This window comes from Lithobates pipiens, unplaced genomic scaffold, assembly GCF_037356315.1.
Source record: "Lithobates pipiens isolate NorthernLeopardFrog02 unplaced genomic scaffold, aLitPip1_a1.2 Scaffold_3, whole genome shotgun sequence".
Taxonomy (NCBI): domain Eukaryota; kingdom Metazoa; phylum Chordata; class Amphibia; order Anura; family Ranidae; genus Lithobates; species Lithobates pipiens.
In genome coordinates, this window is record NW_027507790.1 from 70,059,007 (window position 1) to 70,073,414 (window position 14,408).

Here is a 14,408-nt window from a genome sequence, read left to right on the forward strand (position 1 = left end):
AATCCTAGAACAAAGCTGAGAGAAAGGTAATAACCATACGCTAATGGCACTTTATCCCAAAAAACACAAAGGACTAAAAACCAAAAAACAATGTCCCAGGGTATAACCTGTTGTCTATGGTCACTCCAGTGTTTGTAAGTCCCCCAGGGATAGAGCCCTTCTAGCGCAAAAATTAATCCGAACGTGGAAGCCGCTCGGTGGATACGCAGCTACGGCTTGCACTCCAACCAGTTGGAGGCTATAAAGGCTCTATCCCTGGGGGACTTACAAACACTGGAGTGACCATAGACAACAGGTTATACCCTGGGACATTGTTTTTTGGTTTTTAGTCCTTTGTGTTTTTTGGGATAAAGTGCCATTAGCGTATGGTTATTACCTTTCTCTCAGCTTTGTTCTAGGATTTTCTATCTGTTTTCCTGGAACGTTACCATTTATTTATATATGGAGGCTGAGTGATTTTTTAATGGACTGTGGTTCCACATCTTGTCTCAATATATAAGATTTGTTTTTTTCGTTTTATCATTTTTTATGTTTTTATTGGTTTATATTTTTGTGGCAATAAATAGATTTTTTTATACAAATCACACTATGGAGACTACAATTTTTTTCTTATGAGGATATATGAAATCTCCCCTTGGTTGCGATTGAGGAGCTGGACATCAGCAGGGATTGAGAAAACTCTCTCTGGATGCGAATGAAGAGCTGGATATCGGCAGACTTTGATTTCAAGGCGAATTACCCCTGCAGGGGTGTATTCTTCTGGTGAGTGGGGTACCTTGTGGGGGAACACAGAAGTCACGTTGGAGATTGCACAAGAAGCACTATAGTCACATTTGAACTTTCTGTAATTGCACCATTGAAGATTTTTTGGAAATTTGGACACTATTTTTGCACTTTTGGTTATTATGGATTGTTTATTTAATTTGGGGGTTAACTGACTCTTTGCTTTTTTATATATTTTTTTGCTTTTTTGTTTTTATATTTTTTGTTTTTTGTTTTTTCACTTGCACTTTTTTGATACAATTTTGATATAATTTTTATATACTATTAATATTTTGGTCTTTCATATATATGCTTATATTAGCATTTTTGGTTGTATATTTTGAATTTTAATTTCATTAAGCACATTTATATACACCTCCTACTGGGTTTTTTGCATATCTTGGCGATAATGCGATTTTAGGCAACAAATTCTTTTATATATATGTCTATATTAGCGTTTTGCACTTATAGTTTGCATATTTGGGATTATAATTTCACTAGCACATTCACACACGCCTCCTACTGGGAATTTGCTTACTTAACCATATTTTGGCGATAATGCGATTTTAGGGAATATTGCTTTTTAGCGATACAGATACAAATCTTTTGTTTTCTTGTTTGTTGTTGTTTGGTTTTTGGTTCTTTCCTTTTCCTTCGTTTATTGGAACTATTTGTCAATCTCAGGAATTAATCTACAGTAGGAATTTTGTTGTTTTTTGGGACATCTGAGTAGCTTGTAAATTAAAAATCGCAGAATAGCAGTTTTTTTGGGGTTATACCTCCTTTTATTATATAAATATTCTTTAGGATGAATACATGATATATTCGGGATTATATATTTATATACATACATGTAAGGAGTTTTATTTGTAGGTAGCGCCAATTACCCCGGTTACCATATTGTTCTATATACAGATGTATACTGTGCTGTGCTGGAAGCACACACAACTTCCAATAACTCCTGCAGATGACAATTGGGCCCAAATAGAGAACAGCTGTGTAGGTGGATTATAGCGGTATGTACTGGGTACAGAGCACGCAAACAGCACGCACTATCTCCTAACACTACTGACTGCAAGCTCTATTATTAAAGATAGATCACTAGCTATATAGGTGAGGTGAATATAGCGGTGTATACTGCGGTCAGGGCACAGACAATAACCACTACACAAGAGCAAGATAGGAAATCAGCCAAAAACGATTGGTGTGTAACTGTGTTGAAGGTACACAGAACACCCACTGCTTCAGATGCCAACACACTACACAAGGCCACCTCAAAGGCGGCCTTATATAGTGTGGGGCGTGCACTACACAGCCTGAGCTATGATTGGCCACAGGCAGGACGCCCGTGGCCAATCATGGCTCTCCTCGCTGCTGGCACTGCGATTGGCCAAGCACGCAGGGTCACAGTGCATGCTTGGCCAATCATGAGCCAGCAATGCACTGCGCCATCGCAGTGCATTGTGGGCGACACAAATTTTGCTGCGAACGGCCCAAACGTTCGGAATTCGGCGAACGCCCGAACGACCAATGTTCGAGTCGAACGTACGTTCGACTCGAACACGAAGCTCATCCCTAGTTGTGAGACACATATGTGTCCCCACTTCAGTGCTAAATACTGCATAATTGTTTTTAAATTGCTTTTTAATTATTATTTCTTAATTAAACGCTCTATTTGAGGGCAGCTGGAGGTGTATTGTATGTGTATCACTACTGAATGTCACGATTTTTGTGTGTCCCTCTGGTTTTTTTCTAACATTAGGTGTTTTCTGTTATTTTATATTTCCTCTCTTTCTGGTAATCCATTAGGCATAAATCAGGCTTCCGGGGTCACGCTCGATGTGTTTGTCCCTGGGTAGCTGACTTGCGCACAATTTCCTCCCCCATTGGCTAATTATCAGTGTACTAGCTTAAAAGCGGCTGTCCGACGTCACGCCGTCGCCGCTGATGAAGTCCCGCCTACTTTTGGGGACGCAACGCGTACGGACCACGTGACCTAAGCCGTGACGTCATCCGCAAACTGTTACACTGATCCGTGCATGGACGCTGGATTGTATTTGTTTCTATGCCCATTACTCGGCACTGGAGATCAGTGCATAAGAATGTGAGTGTACCATTTTTATTTCTGCTTCTTTTTTAATAAATTTGTTTCAAACGGAGAGCACTAGATTCTGTTTTTTATACTTCTATGTGGAATCATATTGATTTGAGGACATGAGAAAGGATTTATCCTTGGAGTACTGCTGTTACGTTTGCTGATTGCTGTGATTAACCCTTGATGGGAACATGCGTTTTTGACCTGTCTGATATATCAGGGGTCCATTATTTGAGGTGAGAGTCCATCTTGCTCATTGGTGAAGGGAACACATCATCACCTGTTTTGTTGATTGAAGACACACTGCACAAGCGGACTCTTCTTGACAACTTCACTTGTTTGCTTTTCACTTATAGACTTTTGTGTTACATGCACTTTATTAACTGATTGATTTTTATTTATTTTACATTTATATGCGCTGTACTGTTACTTTTTACTGTGTACCAGATATTACTGTAAAACAGGCTATACATGGATAGAAATGTGGCCAATTCAACAGGGACCTTATGGTTTGCAACAAAGTTAGAAGCAATTATACAAAAATGACTTAGAATGAGACAAAAACATGCATATAATTCAGAGCAATAAATAACAGGTTTAGGGTGGCAAAAACAGGCATACATTGCAGAATAATGAAAGCTGCACAAACATGTCCTCTTCACAGCTATGTCTCTGTGACTCAACTCAACCAGGGTAATATGTCTCTATAAGACTCTATACTAACAAGGAGTCATGCTAAGAGTCATTATTACAGTAAAACAGCACAGAACATAAACAGATACTTGTGATTATCTTCATAAACACTGTTCCTCACAGTGAAGATCAAGGGAGCCTTGGTTACACAGGTGAACATCTGTAGGGATCAAATGTCGAAAAGGCCACCCCCACTAAAATTGTACTACTCTGGTAGCAATCATGGAGTGGGCTGCCCACAGTAGCTGGGACTGCAGGAGAAGATGATTTCTGTTAGGCTCTGGCCTGGCTTCAGATGACAGTGTGTGTGTGTGTGTGTGTGTGTGTGTGTGTGTGTGGGGGGGGGGTGGTAGTCACCTGGCTGCAGAACACTTGAACTACAGTGATAAATGGGTCTGCCTCTGCATTAGAGATGGGCCGAACACCCCCTGTTCAGTTCGCAGCAGAACTCCCGAACAGGAGAATAGTTCTGAACCGAAAAAGCGAACCCCATTGAAGTTCATTGGAGCCAGAAAACAAAAATAAAAAGTTCCCATTTTGAAGGCTTATATGCAAGTAATTGGCCATAAAGGGGTATGGGGGTCCGGGTACTGTCCTGGAGAACATGTATCAATGTAAAAAGTTTTTTTTTTTATTAATTTTTCAGGAGCAGTGATTTTAATGATGCTTAAAGTGGAAAAGTGGATGTAAACCCTCACATATACCCAGTGAAGTGAACAGCCTCAGATGATACACAAGGATGAAATATATCTCTCAACATAAGTTTTACATCTATATCTTGCTGTCTTCTGCTTTTTATACTGTTTAGAAAGTTCAGATCGTGTTAGGAGATGTTCTCTTCCTGTTCAACGCTGCAGTGAAGCCTGGGCATACACCCAAGGCAGCTGATTGGAGGAAAGGCACACACCCCTGCTCCTCATAGGTAGAGATTTTCAGAGCTGATTGTTGAATCATTCAGGGCTCTGCTAATCTATTTATAGAATCCTCCCCAACACAAAACTTGGGCTGCTATTATCATATGTGACAGAGAACTTGTCAGGATTTATCAGGCTGACAACAGAAGAACAGAGCAGGAGACAGCTTTGGGACATGGGGCTTTGAAGAGAGATAAGAAAACTGCAGATATATGTGCCCAGCTCAAATTTCATGAATCGGATTTACATCCACTTTAAAGTGCCTGGGAGGTCCTCTTAAGCCCCGTACACACGAGAGGACTTATGTCCGACAGACTTCCGAAGGAGTTCCGTCGGAGTTCTGCTGGAATTCCGATGGAGTTCTGACAGACTTTTCGGCCGAGCGGACTTGGCCACACACGATCACACTAAACTCCGACGGATTCGAACGTGATGACGTACGACCCGACTCGAATAAGGAAGTTCATAGCCAGTAGCCAATAGCTGCCCTAGCGTCGGTTTTAGTCCGTCGGAGTAGCATACACACGAGCGGAGTTTTCGAAGGGGACCGGGTCCGGCTGAGTTCCTTCGGGAAAATTTGAAGCATGTTCCATATTCTAAAGTCCGTCAGACTTTGGTGAATCAAAAGTCCGTTGCAGCCCACACACGATCGGATAGTCTGACGGACTCGGTCCTTCGGACTTTGGATGTTGAAAAGTCCGCTCGTGTGTACGCGGCATTAGTCTGCCTCTAGTAGCACATCTGTAGCATGCATAGAACATGCTGCAGCAACAATGAAATTTCTCAAGAAAAAAAAAAGAACACATTTAAATTGACTTTAAATTGAAACGTTCGCCCAACTCTACTCAGCATCTCTGAATGGTGAGTAAATGGGCAATATACTACACAAGCTCTAGTTGTTCCTCTAGCAATTTCCCCAGTCAACTCTTGAGGCTGAGAATTGTACATTGTGTTATTGGTGCTTAGGGCACCTTAAAATGCAACAAATTATTGTAGGTGTCTTCTTCAGGACCTCAGCTATGTTTATTAGCAGCAATCCCAGCTTTAGAAAAGTCATAATTGTAACATAATTTCACAAAATATCCATTTGCATCAAATTCTACCTTAAAAAGAAAGAAAAATGATTTGTAGCTGATCCAGGGGAAGGCATAAAGTAAAGATTTACTGTGTTGTAGGAACATTTGGAAATGTTAATTGTGCCTAAGCAGCACAAGACATTTTGTCTTGAATTCCTTATAAAAAAAATAGAACTTCATGGTTTGTAAGAGAGCCTAGGCCATCCTATACCTCATAGCTGTATATCTAAAGTATGGGATTTAAAGCACTGCTGCTCAGAACATTTTGAGTGAGATTTGGTGATGCTACTACTGTGCTGCTTACTAGAGGCTTGGACATGAGTAAGCAAAACCCTGCCTCCACCAAAATTGCTGACTCCATATATAGAAATAGGAGGCAGTTTAATAAGGAATTTGCAACACATTTCTGGTCATGTAAATATAGTTATAAACCTTGCTTCAAATGTTTTAAACCCATGCAACATTTTCATTATTAGTATTGATATGTGTATGCCCTTGTACACACGGTCGGACATTCCAACAACAATATCCGCCAGATTTTGTCCGACGGATTTTGTCCGAAACTGGTGTTGCATACACACGGTCGGACAAAGTTGTCGGAAAATCTGATCGTTCATTATGTGATGACGTTATTTCATTACGACGGACTATGTTCAGGCTAATAGCCAATAGCTTTGGTCTAGGAATTTGATCTGAGCATGCGTGGCACTTTGTCCGATCGGAATTCTCTACAAACGATCGGACAAAGTCCAATCGGATCATGTTGTCGGAAAATTTTTATATCCAGCTCTCAAACTTTGTTGGTTGGACATTCCGACGGAAAAAGTCCGATGGAGCCCACACGGTCGGATTATCCGACAACACGGTCTGATCGGACATTTTCCGTTGGAATGTCCGACCGTGTGTACAAGGGCTATCACTTTCATGTAGGTCTTTTTTTTGCTTTTACTTTTACTGTCTGCTGCTATTCAAATTCATAAAGAAATACCATAGCAGTGATAAGAAAAGTGGAAATTCATAAAATACTTCTACTATGATTATTTGTGTCGCATGTGTTGGTATTGTTTCACATCTTTGAGACAACTCTGCAACAAAATACCATGTAGAACTACAGTATATATACTTCTAAGGGAACTAGGTAATTTTATCAAGTGCAGTGGACAGATCCTCAGGTTTCCATCTATTACGAAGTCTGCCACTACTCACCCCTGACTTTGGAGATATACTCATTGGGGTTGATTTACTAAAGGCAAATAGACTGTGCACTTTGCAAAGGGCATTTTCCCTCTGCAAATGCAGTTGCTCCAGAGCTTAGTAAATGAGGTAAGCCTTGACTTTGCAAAGAGTACCCAATCACGTGCAAGGAAAATAAAAATAAAAAATGGATTTTTGCTTGCACATGATTGGATGATGGAAATTGGCAGAGCTTTTGCTCATTTAACAAGCTCTGGAGCAACTGCACTTTGTCTTTTTGCCTTTAGTAAATCAACCCCAATATGTCTATCATGTATAGTTAGCTTGCAGCCAGAGTTGCTTGTTGAGATTCTGATTCCAGTACCCCTCCCCCCCTTGTCTTTTCTGACCCTACTGGCTTATTAATGTTCTTCACTCGCTGTTCAAGTCTCTAATTGTTGCTTCATCCTATGTGCATTGCTCGTGTACAATGTGGTAATATTATAATGATATTTAGCCAGGAATTTATTGAACAAGAAAGACTGGTAATCTGATGATCATTTTATAGGGACTAATGCTCTTCTCCCCATCCTGACAGAGGCTAATAAAGTGGGGTGATGTCCCTTTAAATAATTTCAGTAGGTTGTACTATTGAATAGGCAAAAAAAAAAAACATGTTTTTAAACACACCCAATTGGTTGCACATATTAGGAATGTGCTGAGTATATATGTATTCTAAAAGAAAAGTCTATGTATATGCATAGATGTGAATGAGACCTCAGATGAGGCGTTACCAGGAATCCTTAGAGTGATATTAAAGTCTATTTAAAAAAAGGATGGTGTACGTACCTGCTCTGTGCAATGATATTGCACAGCTTACCTCCTCTTTTGTGGCTCCGTCACCCTTGCTGTGAGGACAGGATTTTGACTAGCCTATCCTATGGCATCCACTGCGATCAGAGGGGTTGATTTACTGAAACTGGAGAGTACAAAATCTGGTGCAGCTCTGCGTAGAAACCAATCAGCTAACCGTTTTTTTTTTTTTTTGTCAAAGCTTAATTTTAACATGCTGAAATTAGAAGTTGACTGGCTACAATGCACATCTGCACCAGATTTTGCAATCTCCAGTGTTAGGCCTGGTTCACACCTATGCATTTTATGTGCATTTTCAGTTTTACAGAAACACACTACAGCCCATTTTCCTATGGATGTAGTTCACATCTGTTCCTTTTTTTGGAAGGAGCCAGGGACTTTTTTTCTGGTTTTTGGTTCCATAGACTTTAATGGATTAAAAATGCTTATTGAAAAATACAAAATGCACCTGGAATATGCAAACTGCAACCTGCATAGGTGTCAGCCTGGCCTAAGTAAATCAACCAAAAAAGACGCCACTTGCTCCCATCTATAGCTAGCTATTGCAGTAAGAAGCATTGGAAGGCTAACAATAGGTACAAACAAGGCTAAGGATTAATCCAAGGGAAAAACCAAGCTTAACTTACCACCTGCCCACAGACAACCAAATAACCTATCTAACAGTATGTGTTAAAAGCAGGGGTTTAGTCTGCACACATTTGCAAATGCATGTGTAAGCCACAGAGCCTCGCCAAGGCACCCTGGTATCGGTGGTAACTAACACTAATTTATATGTGTCCCCACAGTGGAGGCACATGCATTCTGATGGATAAGTGAGAGCAGGTGGACTGAAGGGGAGACACCCCTTCTTAAAGGTACGGGGGCACACTCAATACCCAGCATATAGCACAATGGCTGCAAAGGTGTCAGTGTGTTGCCTGACCAAAAAACATGACAGTGATACAAAAAAGACGCCACTTGCTCCCATCTATAGCTGGCTATTGCAGTAGGAAGCATTGGAAGGCTAACAACAAGTACAAACAAGGCCAAGGATAAATAAAAGGGATAAACCAAGCTTAACTTACCACCAGCCGGCAGACAACCAAATAACCTGTCTAACAGTATGCGTTAAAAGCAGAGGTTTAGTCTGCACACTGTGGGGGTACTTATAAATTAGTGTTGGGTACCACAGATACCGGGGTGCCTTAAAGAGACTCTGTGGCATGTGTACGTGTACGCATGCATTTGCAAATGTGTGCAGACTAAACCCCTGATTTTAACGCATACTGTTAGACAGGTTATGTGGTTGTCTGTGGGCAGGTGGAAGGTTAAGCTTGGTTTTTCCCTTGAATTTATCCTTGGCCTTGTTTTTACCTAAGTAAATCAACCACCATGTCTCCTGTGATACCAGAAAGAGAGGAGAGCTGCGCTGCTCCCAGGATGGCGCTGGATCAGTCAGAGGAGCCAGGTAAGTGTTTAGGGATGGGGGAAGAGTTAGTGGGGTGCTTTTCACTTTAATGCAGGGAGTACATTAAGGTAAATTAACATTTAGATGTTAGTTCAAAATATAATCCCCTCAAGGACACTCAGCATGGACTAAATTCCAAAATATAACAAGTATGTACTACCCATTGGAAAGAAAAAAATGTTTTACATAGCAGCCCTTCAGAATTCCTTTTTAATATTTTTTTTTTATAAATTGATAGAAAACTTAATTAGTTGGTATTGTCAACAACTCTAATTGCATTTGCTATATTTTGAATGAAATCAGCCAAAGTGTCTTTCAAAGCTTAAAACAAAACTAAAACACAAGTATAAAGATGAGAGTATAAGGTCTCTCTTTAAAAATCCACAATTGCATCAATTTTCCCCACAATAGATTCAAGAGTCCTCTATGTGTTTTTGTTTTCTGCCATCTATTGGGTGCTGCAATTTTACCTATTGTGATCAGGTTTCTATAGTTTATAAAAAGTACTGTTAAAAAGTCAGCTCAATCTAAAACGGCTTACATTGTTCTGTTGAATATAAAGAGAGACAATGTACAGTGAGTCAAGTTGCAGTTCAGTGTCGTTTGAAATTTGCACGCAGGTATTTTGATAAATAGTGAATATTTTGTAGAGCATGTATACAAACAGCTTGACGGGCTTGCGCAATTGCATTCAAATAGCTACAAATAACTTCAGAAAATAAGTATGAGAAATTTCCATCAATCCTCGTTTAGAAAAGTTTGGTTGTCATTGCTGAAACGCTAAGGTCATGGCAATGACCTTTGCTGAAAGCACTAGTCATACTTTTAGGAATAAACCTCTATGTTGTGGGAGCCGGTGTGTCATTTTCTGAACAATTAGACCCAGTCAGGCATAACTGATGCATTGTCATAACACTTCATGATTTTATTTTTTGGCCTCGTCTGTTTTTTTTTTTGTAACTTGTTTTTCTAGAAAAAAAATATGATCCATATCTAAGAGCCATCACACTAAAAATAGAACATTGATTACTTTGTACAAGACATGCTAATAGATATGTTCTGCAATAGGTAGGTGACAACAGAGTATTAAGCTGTTCAGATGCATCACAATAACAAGCAGGCATGAATGGCCTGCTTTGCATTTCTGTCGCCATTAAATTGGAATATGAGGTGAATCTTTCACAAATATACATGTAATAAAAGATAATGAACAATACGAGTTATTTTCAGCTGAGCACATTGGGAATTTAAAATGTGCACTAAAGGCTACAACATTAGCGATAGTAACAGTGTAGGATGGTTAGATATTCAAAAATGCAATTAGAGTTACGTCTTATTTTATACATTGCACAATATGCAGGTTTATCTACTTATAAAGGCACCCCCTTTCTGCTGTGAATTGCTCAGAGTGTGAATACAGGGAAGTTTTCTACACCTGCAGTGAACATCAGTGAAATCCTTGAATGACTATTTGTTCAATGTTTGGCAGCTATTCAATGTGCTACGATTACACCACAAATAAAGTCTTAACTATTAATTGAAGAACGCTCTTGGTACAAGATAGACGATTTATAGAGAAGCTATTACTTTTTTGTTTGCTTTTAGATGTACTGTACATATGAAATTAATCTTCTTATGTACATTATCTTTTTTTTTTATTGTAGGTTTTTTTTTTTGTTCAATAACATTTTATTGAAGAAGAATATTACACCGATGTAACAAGTATTCCGAGATATAATATATCTAGTCATAGTAACAGGTGCACATTGCATAGACCTTTAATTAGTATATGTGACATTATTACAAACCATTAACCAAACAAAAGATGTTGGGATAAAAGAGGTGTGGGGGGAGGAGGGAGACGATGGGAATGGGGTAGGGATCTAAGACTTAGGGGAAGAAGAGGGGGGTTGCCTCACATTTTTGTAGCATTAGCTTTACCATTGAACGTCTATGTCATGTTGCATATTTTCAATCAGAGTTAGACATAATATTCGCAAAAATAACAGAGAACTTAAAGGCAAACCAGGAGATCCATACTTTAAAGGAAGTGGAAATTTGGTCTCTGAGTTCATATGTGAGGTCTTCCATGCAATAAATATGATCTACTACTTTCAACCATTGGAGCATTGTGGGGATGGTAAGTTGTTTCCAATACTTAGGTATAAGTGTTTTTGCAGTATTCAGTAGGTGGGGGTAATGGATTTCTTATATCGACCTACTGGTTCACTTATACAATGGAATAACACGGCCTGAGGATCATTGGGAATGGGATAGCATTACATTAATCCAGTGTAGTATAAATGACCAATGGAGGCAAATGACCGGGCATAGCCATCCGATGTGGGCATGTGTGGCTGTAGCTCCACATCCTCTCCAGCAGAGCTCTGTAGTATATGTGTAATGCCATCTAGTCAGAATCTTGTAATTGGTCTCTGTGATTTTAGAGGAGATGGAGGATGTGTGAGTCATTGGAGAATTTTGGAAGGATTGTCAACTGTTAGAGTGTCATGGTTATGCAGTGATCTTCCTGTGTTTGCTTACCTCCCCTCATGTGTTCAGACTAAGAGGCCAGCCACTTCCACCTGGTGGTTTTTATAACCTCTCCTCTAAGCATGGCTCCACCCCAGGCCCTATCAGGGAACCCTATATTAACCTGTGCACTGCAAGCCATCAGTGCTGATCAACCATTGTGTATTCATTGTGTGTTTGGCTTCCTGTTTCCTGCTTGCCGTGTGCTCTTTGTTTGTCTCTGTTACCGACCTTGGCGTGTTCTCTACAATTCCTGTCTGCTTGTGACCTTGACCTTTTGGCATGTCCCTGACCATCCCTGTCTGCCTGTGACCCTGAACCTTTGGCGTGTACTCTGTTGTTCCTGTCTGCTAGTTGCCCTGACCACTGCCTTATCCCCTTACTATTCTTGTTGTTCCAGCCTGCTGCTTCCTTCTCCTGTAGTCTACTGTGAGCATGAGCTGTGAGACCCTAGGGGCCGCGACCTGGAGCCAGACTGCAGCCAAGTCCACCCTCACCACTGAAGGCTCTGGTGAACACCTGCTGGCTCTTAGACTCCACCCCTTGGGGAATCTATTCTCTAGCTCCTACTGAGATCTGTGTTAGTGATCCAGTAGACCTGTGTCCTGAATCTCCCTGGGTACAATCAGCAGAAGTCAGTCCTAAGGTCCACTACCTAGTGGTGCACTTCCGACTCCTTCGGAGTGCATCTGTCACCTGGTCTCAGGTGACCTGACAGAGACGTTGCTGCAGGTCATTTTCCAAACACATTAAGAATTTAGGACAAGAGTTGGATTCCAGTGACAATGGTGCTTTATAAAATAGAAAATGTATTTTTCGTAGAGGCTGCATGGCTGGCAGAGAGTCTTATTGTACTTAAAATAATTTTTGTTTTTATAGTTTGTAGCAATATGTGTACATAGTAACTGACATACTGTATCTGTTTATTATATATAATATATATATGCAAGCTCTGCTTCATTCTCTGTAGGGCATTTCTACACATTGCTTGTACCTTTCTTTTCTTTGACTGCAAATCTACTAGACAGAGTCTGTTCAATTGCAAACTATAGATTATCTGTAGTCTTGCCAGCCATGCTCTTGGTAGTCAGCATGTAGCATGTTGCTGGGGAAGAGACTCAGTCCACTCAGACTGAGCTAAGGGGAAGGGCCAGTAGAAAAGGCACTGTAGGGACCTGACTTCACTTAACCCGTGCCAAGCAGGATAGAAAGGAGGAGAAAATGAATGCACTTGACTTATCAACGTTTGTTGGGGCCCTCCAACAATGAATGGGCCCTGGGCATATTTCCAATTTGCCCTGCGTTAAAGACATCCCTGGTTCTAGGTCTTCAGTGAGCAGAGAGCCAATGACTGTCAGTCTGTGCTATGCCTCTGCTGGGGGGGGGGGGGGGGGGGGGCAGAAGTGGCTTGCTCAGGCTCGGGATTCCATTACAACTCAGACCAGCTAAGTGACGTTACCCAACAACAGACTTTAGCTCACTGTCAGCTGAATCTGGGTCACAGTATTACAGAACTAAGTGCACTCATGTGACCCACAGAAGAAGTAGGGCCCTACGTCTCTTTTTTTTTTACGTGTACATGTTGTACATATAAAACAAAGCAGAACAATTGCCACTGAAACCAAAGAAATGGCATTAATGTCGGCTACGCAGGGCCCTGCAATAGTAAGGAACGGGATGAAACATATTATACCATCTATAAAATATCACATCACAACCTTTAATAGAGTTAGACTCAACTGTACAGTACACATGGGCAATCCATCAGCCAATAACAAAAAGAAAAGGCGAAAAACTCTTAACAACCATCACTCATACACACACACACACACACACACACACACACACACACACACACACACACACACACACACACACACAAACAGTGCTCTCTTCAGATGGCCCTACTTCTCCTTAAATGAAAGTTAGGGGTTAGCGAATATATATTGCATATTTATTAGAGATAAAGATACTGTTTTTTGAGAGATTATTTATAATATCCTAAAAGGTATATGATATTCAAATTGTTTATGATATAAGATACAGTAATACAACTGTTGGGTTCCCGGCTTTATTGCCCCGATCCTGGATCTTATCTTTTTGTTATGCTGAATAAGATTTAGGCTTTGCTTGGTCAGCAGTACAAGTACAAGTACACATATCATCTGTAGAAATATAGAAGAATCATTACAAACTGAATTTATAGATATATTTATCGCAGGCATTTTTCCCTTGTTCATCTCAAAGTACTTTATCACTCTTTATAATTAAACTGAAAGTCAGTTTAAGTACAATGACTATTTAGTTGAAATTGAACAATTTTGAGTGATTTTATGAAGAGGGATTTTGTAGAGTACAGGCATCATCATTTCAATGCAGGGCAAAGAGAAGAAAACTGTTGCTTAAGCATTTTCCTTTTTTATTATGTCACTGGTTGACAACAGATAACATGTGTTATTAATTATTATATTACTAGCTAATATTATAGATAATCTCTATATATTGTATATCTATATCAGTGGAGAGTATAGATAGAAGTCAGAAAACGTTTAGATTTGTTTCTTAGCAATCACAATGTACAGGAATATAGAAAAAGCTAGTGACATGAACACACATCCACACACAGAATTTAATGGACTAGTGTCTTTATTCAACCTTACCAACTATGTAATATATGATCCATTGGCCTCCAACTGTGATGAGTCTCCATGATAATAGAGACGTTTACTTTAAAGCAATAGAAACTGGGAAGTATATTTAAAAAGTTGGCTAGTTGTAGATTCCAAATCTGTATATTTGCCAAACAATAGGTGGCCAAGTGGCCAGAGAAGGCCTCATATTTA

The 14,408-nt window shown here is 40.0% G+C and overlaps 1 protein-coding gene across 1 annotated transcript in view; it reads left to right on the plus strand.

Moving 5' to 3' along the window:
- The window catches only part of TMEM132D (transmembrane protein 132D), a 1,480,018-nt gene that overhangs the window by 937,647 nt on the left and 527,963 nt on the right, over nucleotides 1-14,408 (plus strand). The gene's annotated exons all lie outside the window — the stretch shown is intronic.